The following is a 23,220-nucleotide window of genomic DNA, read 5'->3' as shown; positions in this document are numbered from 1 at the left end:
GTACAAGTCCTTGACATCTGTAGTTATAAAAATATGTTGTTCACCAAAGACTAAACCATTACATTTCTTTAAAAACTCCCATGAATCCTTGCATACATGTGGGACTTTTTGCACCAACCCTTTTAGGTGATAATCCAAGAATTTTGCTGTTGGGGAAATGATAGAATTTCTCACATCCACTATGAGGCACGTTGGAGGATTATTAGTATTTTTATGTATTTTTGGCACCCCGAAATTGGTGGGTGCCATAGAATTTCTAAGATTCAAATAATTATATTCATCCTGGCTGATGTGTCCTTGTGTAACTCTATCATGCAATGTTAATGCAATCTTGTTGTAAGCTCTATACATTTCATTCTTAGAGACTTGCCAGTAGGTTTCATCAAATAATATATTATACATTTTATCTGTACAATCTGTTTTACTCATAATCACAACCCTCCCCGCTTAATCTGTCTTCATTATTCATATATAAGGAGCCTTTCATTTCTTCAGTGTTTCAAATTCCTGCTCATTCAGGTTAGAATTCAACATACTCCTATTTGCTTGCATGTCTATTGTGGATCGTAAATCATATTCACAAATGCCCTCAAAGGCTTGCAATATAGGGTGAAGGAGTGGGTAGCAAGGACTAGGTAATTTTAGATAATTTGTTAATGGATTAGGTTGATCAAACCGATTTAAAATTGATCTTTTTAGTAAACCGTTTCAGATCTTTTAAAACATTTACAATACTTGTGTTATTACTTACAACAAACGAAAAGCCCTTAGATAAAAGTTCAGCAATCAATATCAAAAGATGTAAGGTTAAATATTTTAAAGTTACCTGCAAAATTCGTAACAGTAGTACTAAGTCCCAAGTCCTTGGAGTTATTCATATCACTCCTCAGTTCCTCCAGGATTTCTTGTTCCATGGAGTATTCCTCCATCCCCCTATGAGCTGCTGTAGCTGGTATGGCCACCTCAGTCATTGTTCTTTCCCCATTTGTTGTTTGTCCCCCAATCTTTTGGATCGTCGAAGAGGCTGGTAGTCCAGAGGGATTGCTCATGGTGAGAATGCTGTCGTTGTGGGTGGGATGTATAGGCTGTGTTATGAATTAGTTAATTCCTAGGTTTTGTAACTTATGATGAAATTTTAAGTTTACTTTTTCTTTAAGAAAAGAGTGAATGGTGTCCATGTGATTAATTCATTCATGGTTTTAAACCAGTCTATAGGTTTCATTGTTGCATTTGAAAAAATCTTAGAGAAAGACTAAAGTGCTTGTGCAGCTTTTATAGTTGATTTTAAATAGTTTGTATTTCAATAAATGTTAGTTTACATTTTTTTGTTCTTGCAGCCTTCCGAGTGATTATTCAGTATTGTTTGTTTTTAAGTCTGTCCTTTACAAGTTTGGTTAGAATTGTACTTAATGTTACTGCTATATTTCGCAGTTCTCAACTTTTCTTTTCCAAAGTTTGTGTTATGAGAGCAAATTGAAGACTAACAATCACACTTAGCAGTGGGGGTGCCAAAACACTAAACTCAAATGTCTTGGTGCGTACTTATGGAAACTGCTGTAATTCATTTAATTAAGTGTCGCCAAAAGCAAAGTACAGATATTTGTGAATAGGCCTTTTTTATGTATGCTTTAGGTAATAATGCCCTGTCATTTGTTATATGCTGCACTATAAAAGTACAGCTTGGATGATCAAAGTCCTGTGTAGTATGTTTCAAAATACATTTAAAACAGCCCTTAGAATAAAATAGGCACACTTCTGTCTCTAATTGCCCAATGCAGGTTGGTCAGATAGTATGACAGTGTGAAAATGTGATTCAAACATACGTATGGCCACTGTGAGAAAGACCTCATTCCTGGCTCATTATTATGTGTCAGAATCAAACTCCAGACAGTCAAACGTTACCACTCTAATGTTCTCCCTAGCAGCCCATGCGGCCATTGTCAAAGGTACCTCCTAGTCTGTGTGCATGCACTCACACACACACTTAAGAAATAAGCCAACCACCGGCACTTGATCACGCTCACGGACACACTCAGCCACAAACTTGCACACACAAACCCACATGAACAGAACATCAATTCCCTGTCTAACCCTCCTTGTGTGATCACCCGGGCAGCGATACACTTACACACATACCTACAATGATACAGGCTCATTTATGTCCTTACAGACACGCATGTACACATGCCTGATTCTGTTTCCTAGCACATCCTTTTAAATGCTTTTCATTGTTATGGAGAGAAATTGTATAACACATACATTAATTGTAGTACAAGGATCAATAAAAAGGTACACTTGCTTTGAGTTTTTCTGACATCAGAATATTGTGTAATTTAAGAGGAATATGATCAGTTCTCTGATTTTAACCAGCTTATGTATTCAAGATAAGGATGTGAAGAAATTCACCTCAAGAGAAACTGAAACGGAAAATTTTGACATCCATGTTTAGGACACAAAAGTTATCATAGTCTTGGTAATTCTTTTTTTTTGTGTGGAGTTTATCTGGTCCATTTACTACCAATTATAGGGAAAAAAGTGTAGGAGCACAAAGTGATTTGGTGGTTTTCAAAGCCTTTAAAATCCAGTAAAACACTTTGGCATTGCCAAACAGACAGCAGGCAGAAACAAAGTGTCCCACCGATGAAAGATCAAATTTAGAAGCTGTTAGACACTTCATTCTGATGGAATTTTTCTTTATATGTGTGGCAGAGTGAAGTATCTAAGAACTGTTTGGACTGGTTTATCTTCTGTCTCTATTCTTGGCACTTTCTGCTATAAATCTGCATCATGAGACTTATAATTAGGGGTGAGTAACACAAAGGATTATGAGTAGGTCGGAGATCATAGCCTGCTTAGTATGTGTTCAAGACATGGATGCCATGAAATTCTCCTTGAAAGCGAAGTTTAAGAGGTGAATCTTGGCATCCGGGTTGAGACACATAAAGGGTTATGATTGGAGACCCTGATCATAATTATTTGTAATGCATGGAGCTTTATCTGTTATAGAAGCACTTAACTAATTTGTCGTTTTGTGGATATTGTAGCTTAATTATTGCACTCCATGCACAGCAACATTTTATTGAGAATGTTTATGGCATCAGAGTGATGTTTAACAAGTTTTGTTTTTTATCCTGGTTTTGGGGCATAATCACCCCTTTGTGTTGTCGTGTAATCTTGGCATTGCAGCACATGACATCCACTGCGGAACAGTGTCAGATGTTTGACAGCTGTGTCTGGGTAGTACCACAGGGAAAAAATGTGGCAGAATGAAGTGGCTAACATCTTTTTTTTACCTGTTAATTAACCAGAAGATTTTGTTTTTAAGTGGTCTCTTTGTTGCAGCTCTGTGTGTTACAGCTTTCAGAGCTGTACGACTCTCCACTGTATTCCTTTTTAACCAGTAGCACATCAGAGTAGCTTTAGCCCACAGTGCTACAGAGAATTGACAGGTTTCTGCTATCATAACCAGTGTATTATCTGTTCTAAAACTGGTCATGAAGACTTACCTGTTCAATATCTGATGTCCCAGCGTCAAGGTGAATTTCATGGCATCCTTTTCTCACACAGTAATGCGGTTAAAGTAGAAAATGTGACCGTAATCCTACGCTTTTGTATTTTGAGTGCTGTATCTGATGTGAAAACTGGCTATATCATGTAACAAATCAGTACTGCATTAAAGCTGCCCTTATTCTCAACATCTATTAATTATCTCTATGTGCTCAGTGCCCTTATCTGTGCACCATTTTATCTCCCTCAATTTCATTACCATTTATGTTCCTTTATTTTAAATACGGTGCTTCCTTACCTGCCATCTCAAAAGCCCTTCTTTCAGCAACCAGGCATCCATTACCTGCCTTCTCAAAAGCCCTTCTTTTAACAACCTTTCATCCATGCCTGTTACATTGGCCTGGGACAACATTCTTTTGAAAATCCCACCTAAACATCAATTAGCTGCTTCTGTCTTAATCTGTAACCTTTTATAAACTAGTGTATATATTTGTTGCATTTCTCCCATTATCAGTTTAGAACTCAGGACTGAGAGCGACATCTTAATATTAAACATCTACTTCATTTATATAATTTCCTGCATTCTCAAGTTTCATATATTTTCCACATTTTACAACTGTAGATCATGCCCTATCGAATAGAGTATCACCTTATTTATTTATTGATTGATTGATTGCAGTTTGTTTACCACATACGTGGGCTGGTCTGATGACCCTTTTCAGTCACTCCTGGCATAAAGAGTAATGAAGACAACAATTCACACAATTATAAAATATAGTTGTGAGAAACCTTAAAATGCAGCTGAGTTAAAGACTGGTAACGTGCATCATGAAAGAGAGGCAGAAAAAGACAGGATCTTCAAGAGCCAAAGCCAAGTCAGCTGGATCCATCCCAGAATTAATTTATATTGTAAACAAACTATACTTCCAGAAAAACAAAGTAAGGAGGGGTTTGATGGGAGGGGAGGGGAGGAAAGGACAGAAATAGATGACACGTATCTATCATTACAGTGAGTACATAGCTTTTGTATCTGACGTTGTCTTCTCCATCCGTTTCTCAATGGATGGGACAGAATCCCCAGATACTTTTATATTTGGGAGGCCTCATGGAAGGATATTCCAGAGCACAGCTGAACCAAAAGAGCCCCTAGATCTGGATTGCATTTTCAATATGCAATGTGAGATGAAGGCATGAACTTTGGACAAGGTAGCTACAACACATATGTCATCAATTGGAACTCTGGAGAAAAATGCTGTAGTTGAAGCCACAGATGTAGTAGAATGTGCTTTTGGAGTGGAAGGGGGAGGGATTTGCTTTTTTTGGTAAACAAATAAAATAAAATACACTGAGTCAGCCATGTGCAGCGGTAACGTTGTTGCATCACAGTAAGAGGTTCTCCCGTTCGATTCTCGGCTGGAGTGCGGGGAGTGCCTTCTGTGTGGGGTCTGCATGTCCTCCCCATGGTTGGGTGGCATTCAAAATACATGCGTAAATGGGCATGCCTTCATTGAAGCTTGGACGTTGATCTGGCACCTCGGCGTTTGTGAAAATCTACTGCCAATCATTAATGTACCAGAGTTCCGCTGTGGTGACCCCTAAAAGCCGAAAGACAAACAAAACAAACAACACTGAGTCAGCCATCGAGAAAGCTGAAGGGTTTTGTATGGTGTAGATAAAAACATAACTGGCAATGGATATCAAGAAAATGCAGGGTATATTTGCCCTTGTTTGAGAAACTTGGGAAGAAAACTAGAAGATTTGTGGCTTGATTAATGGGATGATTCCAAAGCCACCTTGGGGAGAAAAGAGGGATAGGTTCTCAGAGACACTCTGTCCTTATGAAAAATTAGGTAGAGAGTTTTTGAGGATAAGGCATGTAGCCCAGAAATTATCTTGGTAGAAGTGATAGCCACCAGAAATAAGGTCTTTCAGTATAAAAAGTTCAGATCGTTTGCAGCAGGTTTGAAGGAATGACAAGTCAGGGCCTGCAAAACAATGATCGCTAAAAGGAGGCTGGAGTAAGAAGGTACCTCAAAGAAAGTTCCTGAACAGTGTAAGGGAAGCTATGGGTGTGTGATACTACCCTCTGTGGAATGAGGAAATTGCAGCTAACTGAACGTTAATACTGGAATAGCTGCTAAAACCTGGAAAAAGATGTGCAAGGAAGTCCAAGATAGACGGAAGAGGGGCTGAAAAGATAGATGGAAGAGGGGCTGAAAAGATAGATGGAAGAGGGGCTGAAAAATAGATGGAAGAGGGGCTGAAAAGAGATCAGTATTTTTCTCTACAACCCAAAGAGAAAACCTTTTACATTTTTGTCTGTAAAGTTTCCTACTAGAAGGATTTTGAGTGGAGTACAATATATGGATAACTTGGGATGTCAGCTTGGACTGTCAGACCATCAATGGAATTGAAAAAAAAAAAACGTGGTCAACATGAGTGACTGAATGTTCAGGTGAGGCATCCTCAATGGGTGAGAAATTAAATCTGGGTCTGAGCCCAGTATCCAAGGTGGGAGAATTAGATGAGGCTAGAGGAAAGGAAAGCACACTTGTGTAGGGTAGTAAAAGGCTATGAGGTTTACTGTGACCTTCATCCCTGATGTTTCTTTAAGAACTTCAGAATTAGTGATGTGGGGCAAAGTTGTAAAGGGCACCCAGAGACCAAAGAGGCATTAGAACATCCCATAGTGACTCTCCCTCATGGGGGAAATTAGAGTGAAGAACTTGTTGCATTGGTGTTGTAGGGAGTGGGAAAGACATTGCAACAAGTTTGTCTGCAATGGCTGAAAATCTGCTACATTACCGATGAGTTGAGGGACCACTTTTGAGGGAGCAGGATTGATCTGCTCAACTTGTCTGCTTGCATGTTGGATTTCCCCAGGCTATGAGTTACAATTAGAAAGAAGCATAAAGGTATCACCCATTGCCACACTGTCATGACCTCTCGACACAAAGAATAAGTTCTAGTTCTTCCTTGTTTTAGATGTACCAGACAATTGCTATGTTGTCTGTCTTGATGGAAATCACACTTAAGGGTAGAGAGTCTCTTGAAAGGCCTGCAACACTACCAGGACTGCTCTCATCTCTAATACAGTGATATGAAGACTGTCCTCTGTCTGAGACCATGTGCCTTGGACTGTCTTTCCCATATAAGATCACCATCCACCGTTGTACATTTGCTAGCATTGTTGCCTCACAGCTAGAGGCACTCTGGTTCGATTCTTGGCTGGAGTGCCATCTGTGCAGAGTCTACATGTCCTCCCTGAGTTCGCATGGGTTTCCACGTGGTGCTCCAGCTTCCTCCCACATTCCAAAGACATGAAGTAATCAGATTAGACACTTTAAAGTGAATACAGGTGTGTAGCCCTGGAGGTTGTAGATGTGATCCGGAAAGGATAGCTTGTCTATGAGAGGGCAGCAGTAGCTTTGCTTCAAGACCTAGGAAACTAGAATATTAAGTAGAAGGGTATTCTTATTAGTTAAGGATAGCCAGTTAGTTTGTCTAACAACTTACAATGGTGGAGTAGGGAATCAGCCAGAAGGATAACGCTACAGATTTTGCTGTCAAACATATGAAACAGTTAATCTGATGTTGTTAATCTTCGTTTATTCCTTACTGATGGGTTATTGGTTCCATCCTCAGAACTGAGCCGGCCTCATACCAAGCTCGCATCAGCCAAAAACTCTCGGGCCAAGATCCTACCCAGAATGCTCTGCTCCCTGTTACCTTAGATCTCGTTTGCCGCGTTGCTGTACAGCCGTGTCAAGCTACTCTCTCTCAGCTAAGCGAATAATTTTTTAAAAAGTTTTTATATTGTTAGTGCTTAAAAGGTTTTCAAGTCAGTTACTATCTCTATATTCCTATCATATCATAACTTTAAGACTCTCTCCCTATAGTTTTTCTTCCCTTTTATTACCTTTTTTCCTACCTTTGAGGTAATTCTTCATTATCATCGTTGGTAATCCTTCCTTTCTCTCTTCTTACCCTTCTGGGTAGCTTTCTTAACTCCTTGGTAGTGTTGTTGTTCTTCACATCATTATGTCGGATAAGAAAAGTAGTGTTTGTTTCAAACAGTGTACGGAATGCGGCCATAAGTTACCGCATTCTGATGGCCATGATTTATGTGTCTATTGCTTGAATGTCTCCCATCTTTCAGTGGATCCCCCATGTGGGATTTGTAGAAATTTTTTGGCCAGGACTCTCAGTGAAAGAAAGAACAAGTTAATCCTGAAAGACCTCCTTAAAACTCCTTTCTGTGAGGCTAACTCTGGGTTGGAGGGCTCACCCCCTCCTGCTAAACCCTGTAAGAGGTGTTCTTCTTCTTCCTCCTTGAGGTCGCTCACTTCATCTCCCTCTGGAGATCGCAAGAAGTCGACTCACAAAAAGGTAAAAATTTCCAACCCAGCACTGCCATCTGTGGCCCTTTTGACCCCAGCCTCAGCACTGCCCCAGTTGATTCTTGCGTCAGCTACGTCCTTTTTATCACCACCGGCACCGGAGTTCCCGGTGCAGACACTTACAGCTCCGACAGCTTAGTCGCAGCCTTTATTGGCACCATCTCTGCAGGTACAATCTCCTTCTGCACCGTTGGTGCAAACTCCTTCGGTCTTGAGTTTGACGATACTGTCCTCTATGGTGCAGGCACATTTGGCACTTTTTTGGTGCAGTCCTTTTCGGCACTGTCATTACTACCGGTGCAGACACCTTCCTCAAAGGCACTGTACTCATCGGTGCAGACATTAACCACACTGCCCTTTATGGTGCAGACATCTTCAACTTCTATGGCGCTGCCTTCATCGGCGCAGATAACCTCAACACCATTCTCTTCAGTGCAGATACCCTCGGTCCTGGGCTCTGCACCACTCGAACTAGCAAGAACCAAGTATTCTCCTTCCTTGGATCCATTTGTTGGTAGCCAGTATAGCCCTTTTCTAGAAAGGCCAGAATCACCTTCAGGTTTCTCTGAGGTTGACCAGGAGCCTCTCTGAACAAGATGTATTGCGGCTTGTCGACCAGTTGCTTGTGGCCAAGGGTCTCTCTCAACCATCTAAAGCTAAGTTTCCTCTTTCAAGTGACCGTATTTCTCCACAGACTTCAACGTACACTCCTCCTTCAACTTTCACGCAAGCATCAAAGCCCCTTCCTCAGACAGCAGCTTCCCTCCCTCCGACCCCAATAGTGGACCTCACTTTGGAGCCACAGTCATCTTGTGACCCTCAGTGCACTGGGCATCGGGATTTTCTTAGGCTAGTGGCTGTGCCATGGGGGAAGGCATTCTTGATTCCATGACAATGTTTTCTATGGCACCTTCTAGGAATCCTCCCTCTCTTATGCTCCACAGCCCTCTTGAGACTCCTGGTCTGGGGGTCGGCTCATCGTAGCAGGGTGTGACCCCAGTTCCAAGGTTGTCGTGCTCGGTTCTGGGCTCCCATCCCTCTTCGGGCAGTCTGGCCTTCCAGGCTATGGAGATGGTGCTTACCTCCGCTGGCAAACCCTCCATGTCAGAGTCCTCTCCTCCTCTGTGCCACAACTGTCACAAGCCACAACCACCTGACACCGGGCACAAGAGCCTCAGGTTTCTCCCCCTGAAAAGACCCCCTCTTTGCAATCTTCTGCAGAGCTTCCCACTGAGGAAGTCCCTCGCAATGTTTCATGCAAGAGGAAGCACATGGACTCCATTGAGGAGACTTTGACCGAAGATACGGACTTTGATGATGGGGAAGGGTCCACGTGGTCACCCTCTGATGAGGTGTCATTTGGTGACATCCTCGAGATCCTAAGACAGAGGGGTGACTGGAAGTCCTCCAATCCTTCCTCAGAGGAATCCATATTCCTGCAGGCCTTTCATGCCCAGCCCCCTACCTCCTGGGTTACCCCGCTGGCCAATGTGCTTGTCCAGCTAATCGTCCAGTGTGCATGGAAGGCTCCTGACACCCTGGAAGCTATACCACGGAGGGGTGACAAGATTTTATCTCCCCCAGCTGAGCATCCCCATTGGTCAAAATGTCTTCCAGTAGATTCCATGGCGGTGGCGGCTGCAACCAAGAAAGACTTGGCAGAAGAGAGCCAGACTGTCCATCCAACCAACAAGGAGTCCCGGGAGATAGACTCGGGAAGCATGTGTTTGCTTCATCGATCTTCGCCGTAAGGTCCTTGAACTACTGGCACACTTCACTGAAACCTTGGCAGGAGCTATTTCTGATGAGGTCTGTGACAATGTAGCTTCTCAGATAGCGACCCTGTAATCCATATCCAATTCTTCCATGCACCTTATTTCACATGCAAGTGAAGGAGCGTCTAGAGTGGCAGGCGCAGGTATAGTCACGAGACGACATGCCTGGATGCACCTTTGCGACTTTGTGGACTTCTTTAAGGCTTTCTTTATAAATGCCCCCATCGAGGCCACTTCTTTGTTTGGCCCTAAAGTTAAAGATACCTAGGCAAGGTGTGAACAAGATGGCAAGACCCTATCTGCCATTGGTGTCCTACACTCTACTCCTCAATGATTCTACTCCAGATATCAGAAGAGTGGGAAGATGTGGCACAGAAAATCACAGGGCTCTTTCCATGACGCACGTGCTGAGTTCTCCCCTAGAGGCAGAGCGGGAAACTCCAGTGGAAGACCAGGGCAGGTCCGCAAAACCGGGGCTCCAGAGATTCTTTCTCTGGGCCACCCTACCAGCGCTCCTGAAGCATTGCCCGACTGATCACCTCTGGAAGCAGTTGGTGGTCATTTTTACTTGTACCCTACTGCCTGGTGAAACATAACCACTGATAATCTCCAGAGGCTATCGCATCCCCTTCCATCTCTGTCCAACCTCATCCAGAGACTTACCCAACGTCTCACCCAGTCAAAGGGAAGCAGCAGCACATGAAGTCCAAAAGCTGCTACAAAAAAGAGTCATCCAAATGGTCCCCCCAGACCAGACAGGATCCGGATTTTACTCAAGGCTCTTTTTGGTGCCAAAAAAGACAGGAGACTGGAGACCAGAGACCGATTCTGGATCTCAGCACACTGAACAAATTTGTAAAAATAGACAAATTCCACATGGTCATGGTTCAGTCTATCCTTCCTCTTCTGGAAGAAGATGATTGAATGTGCTCTGTTGATCTTCAATATGGCCATTACCATATAAAAATGGACAAGCACTCAAGAAGATACCTCCGCTTCTGCATAGGAGCCAGTCGCTACCAATTTCGAGCACTGCACTTTGGTCTCTCTACAGCCCCCAGAGTGCTCAACAAATCCATAGCAGTGGTCATTGCTCACCTGTGACTTCAAGGATTCCAGGCATTTCCATACCTAGATGACTGGCTCCTCACCACCCCCACCAAGCATCTACTGGAAGAAGCCTTAGACTACACTCTTCTCACAGCACAACACCTGGGAATCACTATAGACTGGGAGAAGTCCAAGACAACCCCAGCACAGTCTTTAGAATTTATCGGGGTTCTGCTGGACACGAGGAATTGCACAGCATCTCTTCCAGATTACAGACTTCATAGGTTCATAGGTTTAGGTTCATAGATTAGTACTAGGCTAACTTCCTTTGTGGGCCATTTTTAAGCCTAGCCAATTACCCCATGTGAGAATCAAACCCTGCACCTTTCGTTTATAAGGCAAATACCTTAACCATTATACCAACCTTCCACCCTCAAAGAATAAGACAACAGGTTCAACCGCTACTCTTTCACCATAAATCTTCTGCTCGGTCCATACTCCTGGGGTCAATGGCAGCCTCAATCACTATTGTTCCTCTGGCCAGATTCCACATGAGACTAATCGGCTGGTTGCTCCTCACTCAGTGGTACCCTCTACAACACCCTTTGCCCTTTCAGATAAGTGTAACTCAGAGATGCAAGCAAGATCTCCTCTGGTGGATGTCTCACCCCCAACAATGGTCTTGCCCCTTCAGCCCCCATCAACCGAAAGCCACGGTGACCACGGAGGCCTCCCTGATGGGGTGAGGGGGCTATGTCAGGGAAACTCAGTCCAAGGCACCTGGTCAGAGACAAAGGCCCTTTTGCATATCAATGTCCTGGAACTGAGGGTGGTGCTATTAGCGTTGCAAGCATTCCTCTCCACTCTTCCGTCAGGGACTATTGCGATTCAATCAGACAACGTCAGTGGTCTGGTACATCAACAAGCAAGGGGGTATCAGATCTTATCCATTATGCCAAGAGGCCTTGAGAATATGGCAATGGGCAATAGCTTCCAATCGCTTTCTAATTGCAATGCACATTCCCGAAAGCTCCAAGGTGATAGCTGAGAAATTGAGCAGGTGCATTCTACAACCTCACGAGTGGTCCCTCAACCCTGTGATAGCGGCAAGAATTTTCAACCACTGGGGCCAGCCTTGCTTTGACCTATTCTCCTACCCCAACCAACTGCAAGTGCAGCAACTGTTTTGCCCTGATCCCCCCTTGGGGACAGTCACCGAGAGACGCTCTAGTCCACACTTGGCCCACGGGTCTTCTTTATGCTTATCCTCCTCTTCCCCTCATCTCCCAATTTCGGCAGAAAGTATGACAGTTGAAGAGCAAAGTGATCCTCATTGCTCCATATTGGCCTCGAGAAGTTTGGTTCCCCTTCCTCTGGCCTCACCTGCTAGATCGACCATGGATCCTCAATCCATCCCCAACGTTGATCTCCCATCCACAGGGTCTGACTCACCCCAATCTAACATCCCTGAATCTGATAGCTTGGTTTCTCCACTTCCAATGCTTGCCAGGCAGGATAACCTCTTGTCCCCGGTGCGCAATATTCTTATTGCATTTCATAAATCATCCAACAGACTAATCTATCTCAGCAAATGGAAAAGGTTTTCATTATACACAGTGAATAAACAATTAGACCCCTTGTCAGCCCCAGTTGTGATAGTTTTAGATTACTTATCACATCTTTTCCAATCTGGGGTGGCAGCCTCTACTATTCATGTTCATTTAGCTGCCATTTCAAATTTCCACATTGGTTTTTAGGATTCTTCACTCATGTCACATAGACTCTGTAGGACTTTCTTGAAGGGTATTTTTCACCTAAAACCTCCCTTTAGAGAACCAGTACAACCTAAGGATTTGGCCATGGTTCTACAAGCCCTAACAGCTCCCCCCCTTTGAACATGCGTCTTCATGTGATTTAAAGTACCTCTCTTGGAAAACGTTGTTTCTGGTTGCAATCACATTGCCACACGTTTATCAGAACTTCAAGCCTTATGCATCAAACGTCCCTACCTTATTTTCCATAAGGATAGAGTATCACTGAGAACTAATTCTTTCTTTTTACTGAAAGTGGTGTCAGAGCAATCTATCAACCAGTCTATTGACCTCCCAGCATTTTTTCCTAATCATTCTAACAAGGGAGAGTATTGCCTGCATTCCCTGGATGTTCATAGGCAAATACGATTTTATCTGGACAGAACAAAATCTACCCGTAAATCAGACCAACTATTTCTGGCCTTTTCCGGACCAAGGCTAGGTCATTCTGTGTCAAAAGTTACATTGGCATCATGGTTGAGAAGTTGCATTACCTTTATGTACAACAAGAACAGTATCACCTTGCCTCAGGGAGGTGAAAGCCCATTCTACAAGGTCTATGGCAACTTCAGCACCTTTCCATGCTAGGGCTTCCCTCAATGATATTTGCTCAGTTGTGACTTGGGCCAAACCTCATACTTTTATCCTTCATTACAAATTGGATTTGGCCACCAGAGGTAGAGCTTCTTTTGGCTCCATGGTGCTCAGGAATGTCCTTCGATGAGGGCCACCCGGGGATACAGGTAGCTGGGGACTCTGTCCCATCAGTAAGGAATGAACAAAGATTAACAACATCAGATAAAGAAGTTATGTCTTACCATAACGTTCCAGCTGTGTAGTTGATCTTCATTCATTCATTACTCTCTACCCTCCATCCCCCTCTGGAGGTTTCTGGTTGATCTCATATACTCCTTTATTGTAGGTCTGTTATGACCAGAGGTAGTCTTTACTTTTGTCTATCAACTTGCAAACTCAATCTGAGGTAACAAGGAGCAGAGCATTCTGGGTAGGATCTTGGCTCGAGAGTTTTTGGCTGACACAAGCTTGGTATGAGGCCGGCTCGGTTCAGAGGACGGAACCAATAACCCATCAGTAATGAATGAATGAATATCAACAACACAGATGGAACGTTATGGTAAGACATAACTTCTTTTTATATGCAGAGTAGAGAATGAGGAATTTTAGATAATGAAACAATTCTAGCAATGGCTAAACAAACTATTGGTGGGAGTAGGTGAGTAATTTTGTAACAGTTTGTTGTCTTATGACTTTGGTAGTTATAACATTAGTGTGTGCTTTAAATGATAGAGCTGGATCAAGGATTATGCCAAGATGTTTCTGCTCCTTGACAATTGAGGTGGTATTACTTTTGTGATCCTTTATGTTAATGAGAGGAAGAGCATGACATTGTTTTTGGGGGTTAATTAGGAGCCTAATGGAGGTTAACCAGTTGCATAATCGAATAAAGCCATCTTGTAGGTTGTTTTGAAGTTTGATATTGTTTCTGCTGGCTTGTAAGAGCAATATCTATATATATATGGGAAGAAGACCGACAGCGAATTCAGCTCCAAGAGATCTAAAACGAAAGAAGTGGCACACGCTAATCATGTCGACAATGCCTATATGTATATCTATAGATCTAGCTATATATATATATATATATATATATATATATATATATATATATATATATTTATATATATATATATATATATATATATATATATATATGTGTGTGTGTGTGTGTGTGTTTATATATATATATAAAATTTGCTTACATAACTAGTTTTATGATTAGGTAGTTCTAATGGTAGGTCATTAATGAAGACCGAGAATAGTAAAGGGTCATGAACAGAGCCTTGTGGAACTCTGTGTTGAGTAAGGCCACAGATAAGAATGAGCCCACCTGTCAAAAAAAAAAAAAAAAAAAAAAAAGGATGAGGAAATCTGATGTCATTTCTTTAATCAAAATAATTTCTGAATATATCCAGCATAACTATCGTCGATAAGTAAAGCACATGTAGCATTTTCCGAACATGATTGGTAGAATATTTTCCCAGCATGACTGTTGCTTTCACTATACAATCAATCTCTATACACACTGCCATACCCACCAGGAGTAAGTGGAATCCAGTTGTTTACTCATCCACAGCAATAAGAAAAAAATGATAATATCTCCAAGTCAAGCCAGTTTTTAACTTTTTATATTCAGAAACACATCTCGAAAATCATCTTCTTATTTTTCTTTCAGCTGCTCCCGTTAGGGGTCGCCACAGTGGATTAACTATTGCCATTTCTTCCTGTCCCCTGCATCTTGGTCTGTCACACCAACCACCTGCACATCCCCTCTCACCACATTCATAAACTTTATGTCAGGCCTTCCTCTTTTCCTCTTACTTGGCACCTCCATCCTTAGCATCCTTCTCCCAATATACCCAGCATCCCTCCTCAGCACATGTCCAAACTAGCACAATCTTGCCTCACTGGCTTTGTCTTCACAAACCCTCCAGCCTGAGCTGACCCTCTAATATACTCAGTTCTTATCCTGTCCATCCTCGTCACATCCAGTGCAAATCTTTACACTAATTCTGCCACCTCCAACTCTGACTCCTGTCATTTTGGCAGTGCCACTGTCTCCAACCCATATAACAGAGCTGGTCTCACTGCCATCTTGTCGACCTTCTCTTTCACTCTTACTGGTATCCGTCTGTCACAAATCACTCCTGACACTCTTCTCCATGCACTCCACCCTGCCTGCACTCTCTTCTTCTTTTCACACTCACCATTATTCTGAACTCTTGAACCCAAGTATTTAAACTAATCCATCTTCTCCAACTCACTCCTTGTATCCTCACAATTCCTCTGTCCTCCCTCACATTCACACACATATATTCTTAGTCTTGCTGCCCTTCATTCCTTTCCTCTTTCAAGCATATCTCCACCTCTCCAGTGTCTCCTCAGCCTGTTCCCTACTCTCAGTGCAAATCACAATGTCATCCACAAACATCATGGTCCATGGGTACTCCAGTCGTATCTCATCTGTCAACCTGTCCATCACCATTGCAAATAAGAAAGGGCTCAGAGTTGGCCCATGATGTAATCCACTTCCACCTTGAATGGATCTGTCACTCCTACCACAGACCTCACCAGTGTCACACTGCCCTTGTAGATATCCTGTACCACTCTTTCATACTTCTCTGACACTCCTGAAATCTTCATACAATACCACAACTCCTGTCTAGCCACCCTATCATATGCTTTCTCTAAGTCCACAAAGACACAATGCACCTTCTTCTGACCATCTCTATACGTCTCCATCAACACCCTCAGAGCAAACATTGCATCTGTAGTGCTCTTTCCTGGCATGAAACCATACTGCTGCTCACTATTCATCACCTCCCTTCTTAACCTAGCTTCCATTACTCTTTCCCATAACTTCATGCTGTGGATGATCAGTTTTATCCCTCTGTAGTTGCTACAGCTTTGCACATCACCATTATTCTTAAAAAGTTGTACGAGTACACTTCTGCTGCATTCCTCAGGCATCTTGTCACTTTCCAAGATTTTGTTAAACAATCTGGTTAAAAACCCCACTGCCATCTCTCCTAAAGACCTCCATGCTTCCACAGGTATGTCATCTGGACCAACAGCCTTTCCATTCTTCCTCCACTTGATAGCTGTCCTTACTTCCTCCTTGCTAATCCGTTGCACTTTCTGATTCACTATTCCCACATTGTCCAACCGTCTCTGTCTCTCTCTCTCATTCTCTACATTCATCAGCCCCTCAAAGTACTGTTTCCATCTACTCAACACACTCCCCTCACTTGTGAGTACGTGCCCCTCATTATCCTTTATCAACCTAACCTGCTGTACATCTTTCCAAGCTTGGTCCCTCTGTCTAGCCAATCGGTACAGGTCCTTTTCTCACTCCTTAGTGTTCAACCTTTCATACAACTTGCCTTACACCTTATTCTTAACCTTCGCCACCTCTCTCTTTACCATACGCCTCATCTCCTTGTACTGCTGTCTACTTTCTTCATCTCTCTGACAATCCCACTTCCTCTTCACCAACCTCTTCATCTGTAAACTTACCTGTACTTCCTCATTCCACCACCAGGCCTCCTTGTCCTTCTTCCTCTCTCCAGACGTCACACCAAGCAACTTTCTAGCTGTCTCTTTCACTACCTCTGCTGTGGCTGCCCAGCTTTCTAGTAACTCTTCACTGCCTCCCAGTGTCTGTCTTAACTTTCCCTGAACTCCACCTTAGAGTTACCTTTTTTCAACTTTCACCATTTGATCCTTGGCACTGCCCTCACTTTCCTGCTCTTTCTCTTGATCGCCAGCATCATCTTGCAGACCACCATCCTATGCTGCCTAACTGCACTTTTCCTTGTCACCACTTTGCAGTCTTCATTCTCCTTCAGACTGACCCTCCTGCATAGGATATAATCCAGCTGTGTGGATATTCCTCCACTCTTGTACGTCACCCTTTGCTCCGCTGTCTTGTTAAAATATATATTCACCACAGCCATGTCCGTCCTTTTCGCAAAATCCACTACCGCCTGACATTCTGCATTCCTCTCCTTATTACCATACCTATCCATCACCTTCTCATACCCTCTCCCTCTGTTCTCCTCAAAAACATGCCCATTGAAGTCTGCTCCAATTGTTACTGTCTCACCCTTGGGTACACTCTCCACCACTTTATCCACCTCTCTCCAAAATCTTTCTTTTTCATCCATCGCACACCCAGCTTGTGGAGCATATGCATTAACAACATTCATCATCACACCATCAGTTTACAGCTTCACAAACATCACTTTATCTGACAATATTTTCACCTCCAAAACACTGTTGACATACTCTTCCTTCAAGACAACCCCTACCCCATTTCCCCTCCTGTTCACACTATTGTAGAACAATTTGGACATGCCTTCGATACACTTGGCTTTACTTCCCTTCTACCTGGTTTCTTGCATGTACAATATGTCAGTCTTCCTTCTCTCCATCATATCACCTATCTCTCTCCCTTCACCAGTCATACTGTCAATATTCAAAGTTCCTACCTTCACTTCCACACTGCTAACTTTCCTCCTCTCTTCCTGCCTCTGGGCATGCCTTCCCCCTCTTCTTCTCTTTCTTCTTCAGCCAACAGTAGCCCAATTTCCACCAGTACCCAGTTGGCTAACAGTACTGGAGTCGGTTGCTGTTACTCCGGGCCTCTACTGATCTGGTATGAAATCTGTATTGTTGTCTGCATATTTGATCTGGCAAAAATTGTACACTGGATACCCTGTCTGACGTAACCCTTCCCAGTTACCTGGGCTTGGGACCAGCATGAAGAAATACACTAGCTTGTACATCTCCCAGTGGTTGGGCTAAACACATCCCGAAAATAATTGTATGAGATATCAGGAAGCTTTGCTTTCAATGCTTATCACTTTGCATCTCGATGTAGCCTTCATACCTCTCATGTTAACCTTTTGTGGAAGCAGTTTATACTACTTAATTTTGTATACTACAAAAGTATTAATCTTTAGTTCAGTACTCCGTGCACTGTGTAAAACATTTATGTTATATGCCAGAGTATTGGTAATTTGTCTTTCAGTATGTTTAATTTTGCTGAGTTTCTTCTAATTTTTTATCTCCGTGTGGTTAAACGTCACCTAATGTTACAGTAGGTAAATGAATTCAATAAAAAAATTTCTGAACACTAATAAACATGTGTTCAACCAATATATGAACATACACTAGGACTCAGACAGGCTTATGTAAGGTTTCCCATTGTGGTAAGCTTTTCTAATTCAGAGACCACTCTACTGCTGTGGTTTCAACCCTAGTACAAAGGACAGTCTCTCTGGGGACTAGGTAATGCTAATTTGCCACAAGTTTTCTAGCTGAATTGGTTCTGGCTCCAGATTAACTCATAAAAGTAATTCAGTGAAGTAGTTTATGGAAGTTGACTTTAGTCTAGCTGAAAGAAGTGAACATCACCTTTTGACTGCATTCATCTATTCACTCCTATAGGAGTACTCATGGTACAGGTATGTAAAGTGTAGTAGTGTGTGTGTGTGTGTGTGTGTGTGTGTGTGTGTGTGTGTGGGGTGGAGATGTGTGGTTGTACATTTGTAGGGACATGAATCTGGATAAATAAGTGTGTGCATGAGGCAACATGTGTGGGGGTGTAGGGTTTTCCCTTTGTGTGGGGAGGCTTGCTGTGGATGACTGCTGTATGTGGGTGTGGGTGTGTATGTAGAATGTCTGACAGAGAGAGAGAGAGAGTGCATGTGTGTATGTACATGTGGGATGTCTGAGAGTGTGTGTGTGAGAGGGTTGTCTGAATGTGTTTATGTGGGATGTGTGTGTGTGTGTGTGTGTGTGTGTGTGTGTGTGTGTGTGTGTGTGGTGGGGATGTCTGAGATGGTGTATATGGAAGTGGTGTGTGTGTGTGTGTGTGTGTGTGTGTGTGTGTGTGTGTGTGTGTGTGTGTGTGTGTGTGTGTGTGTGTGAGTTTGTATGTGTGTGTGGATGTCTAAGATGGTGTGTGTGGAAGTGGTGTATGTGTGGTGTTTGTGTGAGAGAGGGTTGTTTGAGAGTGTGTGTGTGTGTGTGTGTGTGTGTGTGTGTGTGTGTGTGTGTGTGTGTGTGTGCGCGCCTGTGTGTGTGTGTGTGAGGTTTTGTGAGAGGGGTGTGTGTATGGGTGTCTGTGGGGGGGTCTGAGTGTATGAGTGTATATGAGAGGGTTGTAGTGTGTGTGTGTGTGTGTGTGTGTGTGTGTGTGTGTGTGTGTGTGTGTGTGTGTGTGCTTGAGAGGGATGTGTGGGAGATGTGTGTGTTTGTGTGTGTGTCTGTAGGAGAAGTCTGAGTGTGTATATATGTGCGTTTGTGTGAGTGAGAGGGTTGTGTGTATATGTATGTGGGATGTCTGAGTGTGGTGTGAGTTTGTGTGTGAGATAAAGGGTGTGTTTGTTTGTGAGGGTTGTGAGAGTTTGTGAAGAGGTTGTGAGAGTGTTTGTGAGAGGGGTGTGTGTGTCTATGTTTGTGTGTGTGCATGCGCACTTGCATATGTGTATATGTGTGCACGCAAGTGTGTGTGTGTGTGTGTGTGTGTGTGTGTGTGTGTGTGTGTGTGTGTGTGTGTGTGTGTGTGTGTAGGTGGTGCCTGTTACCACGATGTATGAGTTGCTAGGGAGGACACGCGGTCAAGTCTGAGACCTTAGTGTTTGATTCAGAGACAAGGTATTGAGCCACAAATTGTATGTTTCTCCGCAGCTTTCACACATGTCTGAATAGAGATTCTTTCCGTTGCATCAGTTGACTAACCTGCATTTAGAGTGGCTGGAAAGATTTCTCTAGATCCTAGCCATAGTCCATAATAATCATCTCGTCTAAATATACCCCAGCTCCTATGGCATACATTTTTCCTCTTTATTTGGGAAATCTAACTTGCCATATAATTAATATGTTCTCAGTTTTTTAATTAGTTATATCATTGTCGCCTCACAGTTAGACGTTGCCCGTTCGATTCTCAGGTAGAGCGTCTTCTGTGTGGCGACATGTGTGAATGGGCGTTCCTTCGTTGAAGGTTGTGTGTTAGGCCTGGCAAGCCACTATGTAAAAATCTACTGCCAATCATTGGCGGACAGGAGTTCCGTTGTGGCGACCCCTAACCGGGAAAAGCTGAAAGACACAAACATTGGTCTTTTTATAAATATTCTCCAGGTAAAGAAGCCGTACAACAATGTATTGCTCACTCCAGTGGTTAATGCTTCACCACATTCTAGCTTAAAACTCAGAATTAACATTTTCATATGGTAAAATTCTTTTAATCCTGTACCACATAGTACAGTGTTCAGATAATATCTCAGCAACTAATATAAGTTTTTGAATAAACTATTAAGTAACATAGTAATACTTAATTATTAATGAATGTGAAAATATTTAAATATATAAATTAATTTATAGGAAAACAGTTGATGTGATTTACATTTTATATGTTCCACTGTCTGAGCAGATAAATATTACCGTATTTAGAACCTATGGCAAGTGCCTGTTCACTACACTTTCTAGTTTAATAAAAGAAAAGGGGGGGGGGGGGAACTCCCTGTATTTTTTAGCCTTCCTAAAATATTATTCATTTATGTTAATACCTCACTACATTCCAGTCTAAACTCAAAATTTACTCTATTGTATGATTAACCTTTATCATATGCTGTAGTATTAGTATTTAATGTTGGGTGATACTGCAATAATTAAAAAAAACAAAGCGCTTCTATAAACACAGCTTGTAGTTAGCGTCAGTATATTTATACCAGAGCAGCTACACAACTGTGTAATAACCCTCATAACATTCAAAGGTTTCCTGTCTTAACTGTGTAATACATCTTGTAACATTCAACGGTTTCCCATCTAACTGTGTAATATCCCTTGTACCATTCAGAACTTTCCCTTCTAACTGTGTAATACCCCTGGTACCATTCAGAGGTTTCCCTTTTAACTGTGTAATACCCCTCATCCCATTCAGAGGTTTCCCAACTAACTGTGTAATACCCCTAATACCATTCAAGGGTTTCCCATCTAACTGTGTAATACCCCTCATACCATTCAAGTGTTCTCCATATAACTGTGTAATACCCCTCGTACCATTTAGAGTTTTCCTGTCTGTGTAATACCCTTCATACCATTCAGAGGTTTCCCATCTAACTGTGTAAAACCCATCATACGATTCAGAGGTTTCCCATCCATAAATATAAGAAAACAATTTCAGTCATCACATTGGCCAGAATTGATCTTTAATCATTAACACTTTGAAAAAACATCTCAGGATCTTGAAGTTGTATATACATAGTCCTGTTATTACCCCGTCTGTACTGTTCAAGTCTATATAGAAGCCCTGTTCCAGGGGCTGTGCACATAAACAGATGCTTCTCATTGCTTATTGCCGTTCATTCTTTTAGTTCAGTGTTTCAGGTCCTTAGTGTGCTGTTCATTTTCTTCCATCTGTAACTGAACTATTCTCAGTGGCAATTTTAATTTTCGAATTGCTTCATTCAGGTTATCAAAAGGTGACAGTTCATCTTTCTTAAACACATTGAATGTGAAGGGCATGGTATGGACTCAGTATAGTCATCTTCAAAACTATAGGTCATCCAGCCACTGATAATTTTCTTCTTCCACCTGTATGTCAGAAACGCTGTCAGTATTACTGTGGAGTTCCTGTATTTAAGGTACAAGTCCAGCTATGGCATATGTTTAACAAGTGTTGTCCCTAACAAATCTTTTGCAAGCCATGTTCATGCCACCACTTTGGTTTTCATATATTCCATGAAATCCATCCCCTCTTCACCCTCCAAAACATGGCAGGGTCCCAGATTTTAATATCTTGCTTTATCCTGCATGATAATCAGTTGCTATTTGAACTTTACAATTTGTTTTATCATTTCAGCTGTGTTATACCGAATCTCACATGCTTACTCACAGGACCGAATGACTTACCTGCTTGTCAATACAAAATCCACTTCAGATATTATATATTGTATGATGATTTTGTTTGTTTAGAACTTTCGTTAACTTCTGAGACTGTTTATTCAGGTAGTGAGCAGCATTCTTGTCTTATAATGGCTGTATCTGATGATGTCCTTCTATATTCCTCTGTTGCAGTATTCTTAACATGAGGGAGTTACCTGCTTCAACGGCCCGACATCGGCCAGTAAACATAAAAACAATCACCAGCAGTGCCTTTTTTTGCCTTGGGTCTTTCCATGATCACAAATCTTGTTCTGACTACCAGGCCTTTGTGCCTAAAACTTTGAGGAGTAGGTTAGCTTCCCCTGCCATTTATTTAGAGAATCAGTTCTTGAAACTTCTTGCGAAAGTGCTACGGAGGGTTCCTCAAGAAGCCCTGACCCGAATCTTCTGCTGCTCCTCCTTTGATGGACGTCTGTCCCGAGGCAGTTGCTAGCCCAGAGAAACATTCAGCCCCTACTTCTGCTTCACAGGCCGAGCTCGTAATGGAGGCCACTTTGAATCAGGATGATAGCATGTCCTTGGAGGTACCACAGACATCTGGTACGGATGTCCAGGGAGAGCCTAGACTTGTGATTAACAAGGGCTATAGTAGAATCTCCCAAATATTAGTTATGGAGGGTGTGGATTCCAACATCTTTGAAGCCAGACCTATGTCTGGTCCTCTGACCTTACACAGAGTTGAATTACATGCTAAGAAGAAACAAAAAACAAAGCATTTGTCACCTTCCTGTGACCCAGTTCAAGATTGGAAAATTTTTACACAAGGTATTTTTAATGCCCTCTTGTTCCCTAGGCCTTCTTCTGGGTTGCCTCTCCTCAGAAGAGGATTAGGGAAGAGGCTTCTTCCGAGGAGGAAGAGTCTTCAGAGGATGATTCCCTAGCTTACTCATCTGAGAGCCCCTTCCCACTGCATTACACTTTCCCAAAGGAGGATTCCAATGGGACTGACTCTCCAGTGGAGGAAACTACCTTCAGTGAGACCTTAGGTAAGATGAGGGAACATTTCAAATGAGATAGTTGCAGATGTCTGAAGTCCAAAAAAGGTACTACAAACTACTTCAAATAGATACTCCCATCCCCTCCGCTGTACCTCCTGTCTTGCCTGCTTTCTTAGATGTATTTGCATCTTCAAGTGAAGCCACTGACTCA

This window comes from Protopterus annectens, chromosome 7.part0 (genome assembly GCF_019279795.1).
Source record: "Protopterus annectens isolate FY-2018-M chromosome 7.part0, PAN1.0, whole genome shotgun sequence".
NCBI lineage: Eukaryota > Metazoa > Chordata > Ceratodontiformes > Protopteridae > Protopterus > Protopterus annectens.
This window is presented reverse-complemented; position numbering follows the sequence as displayed.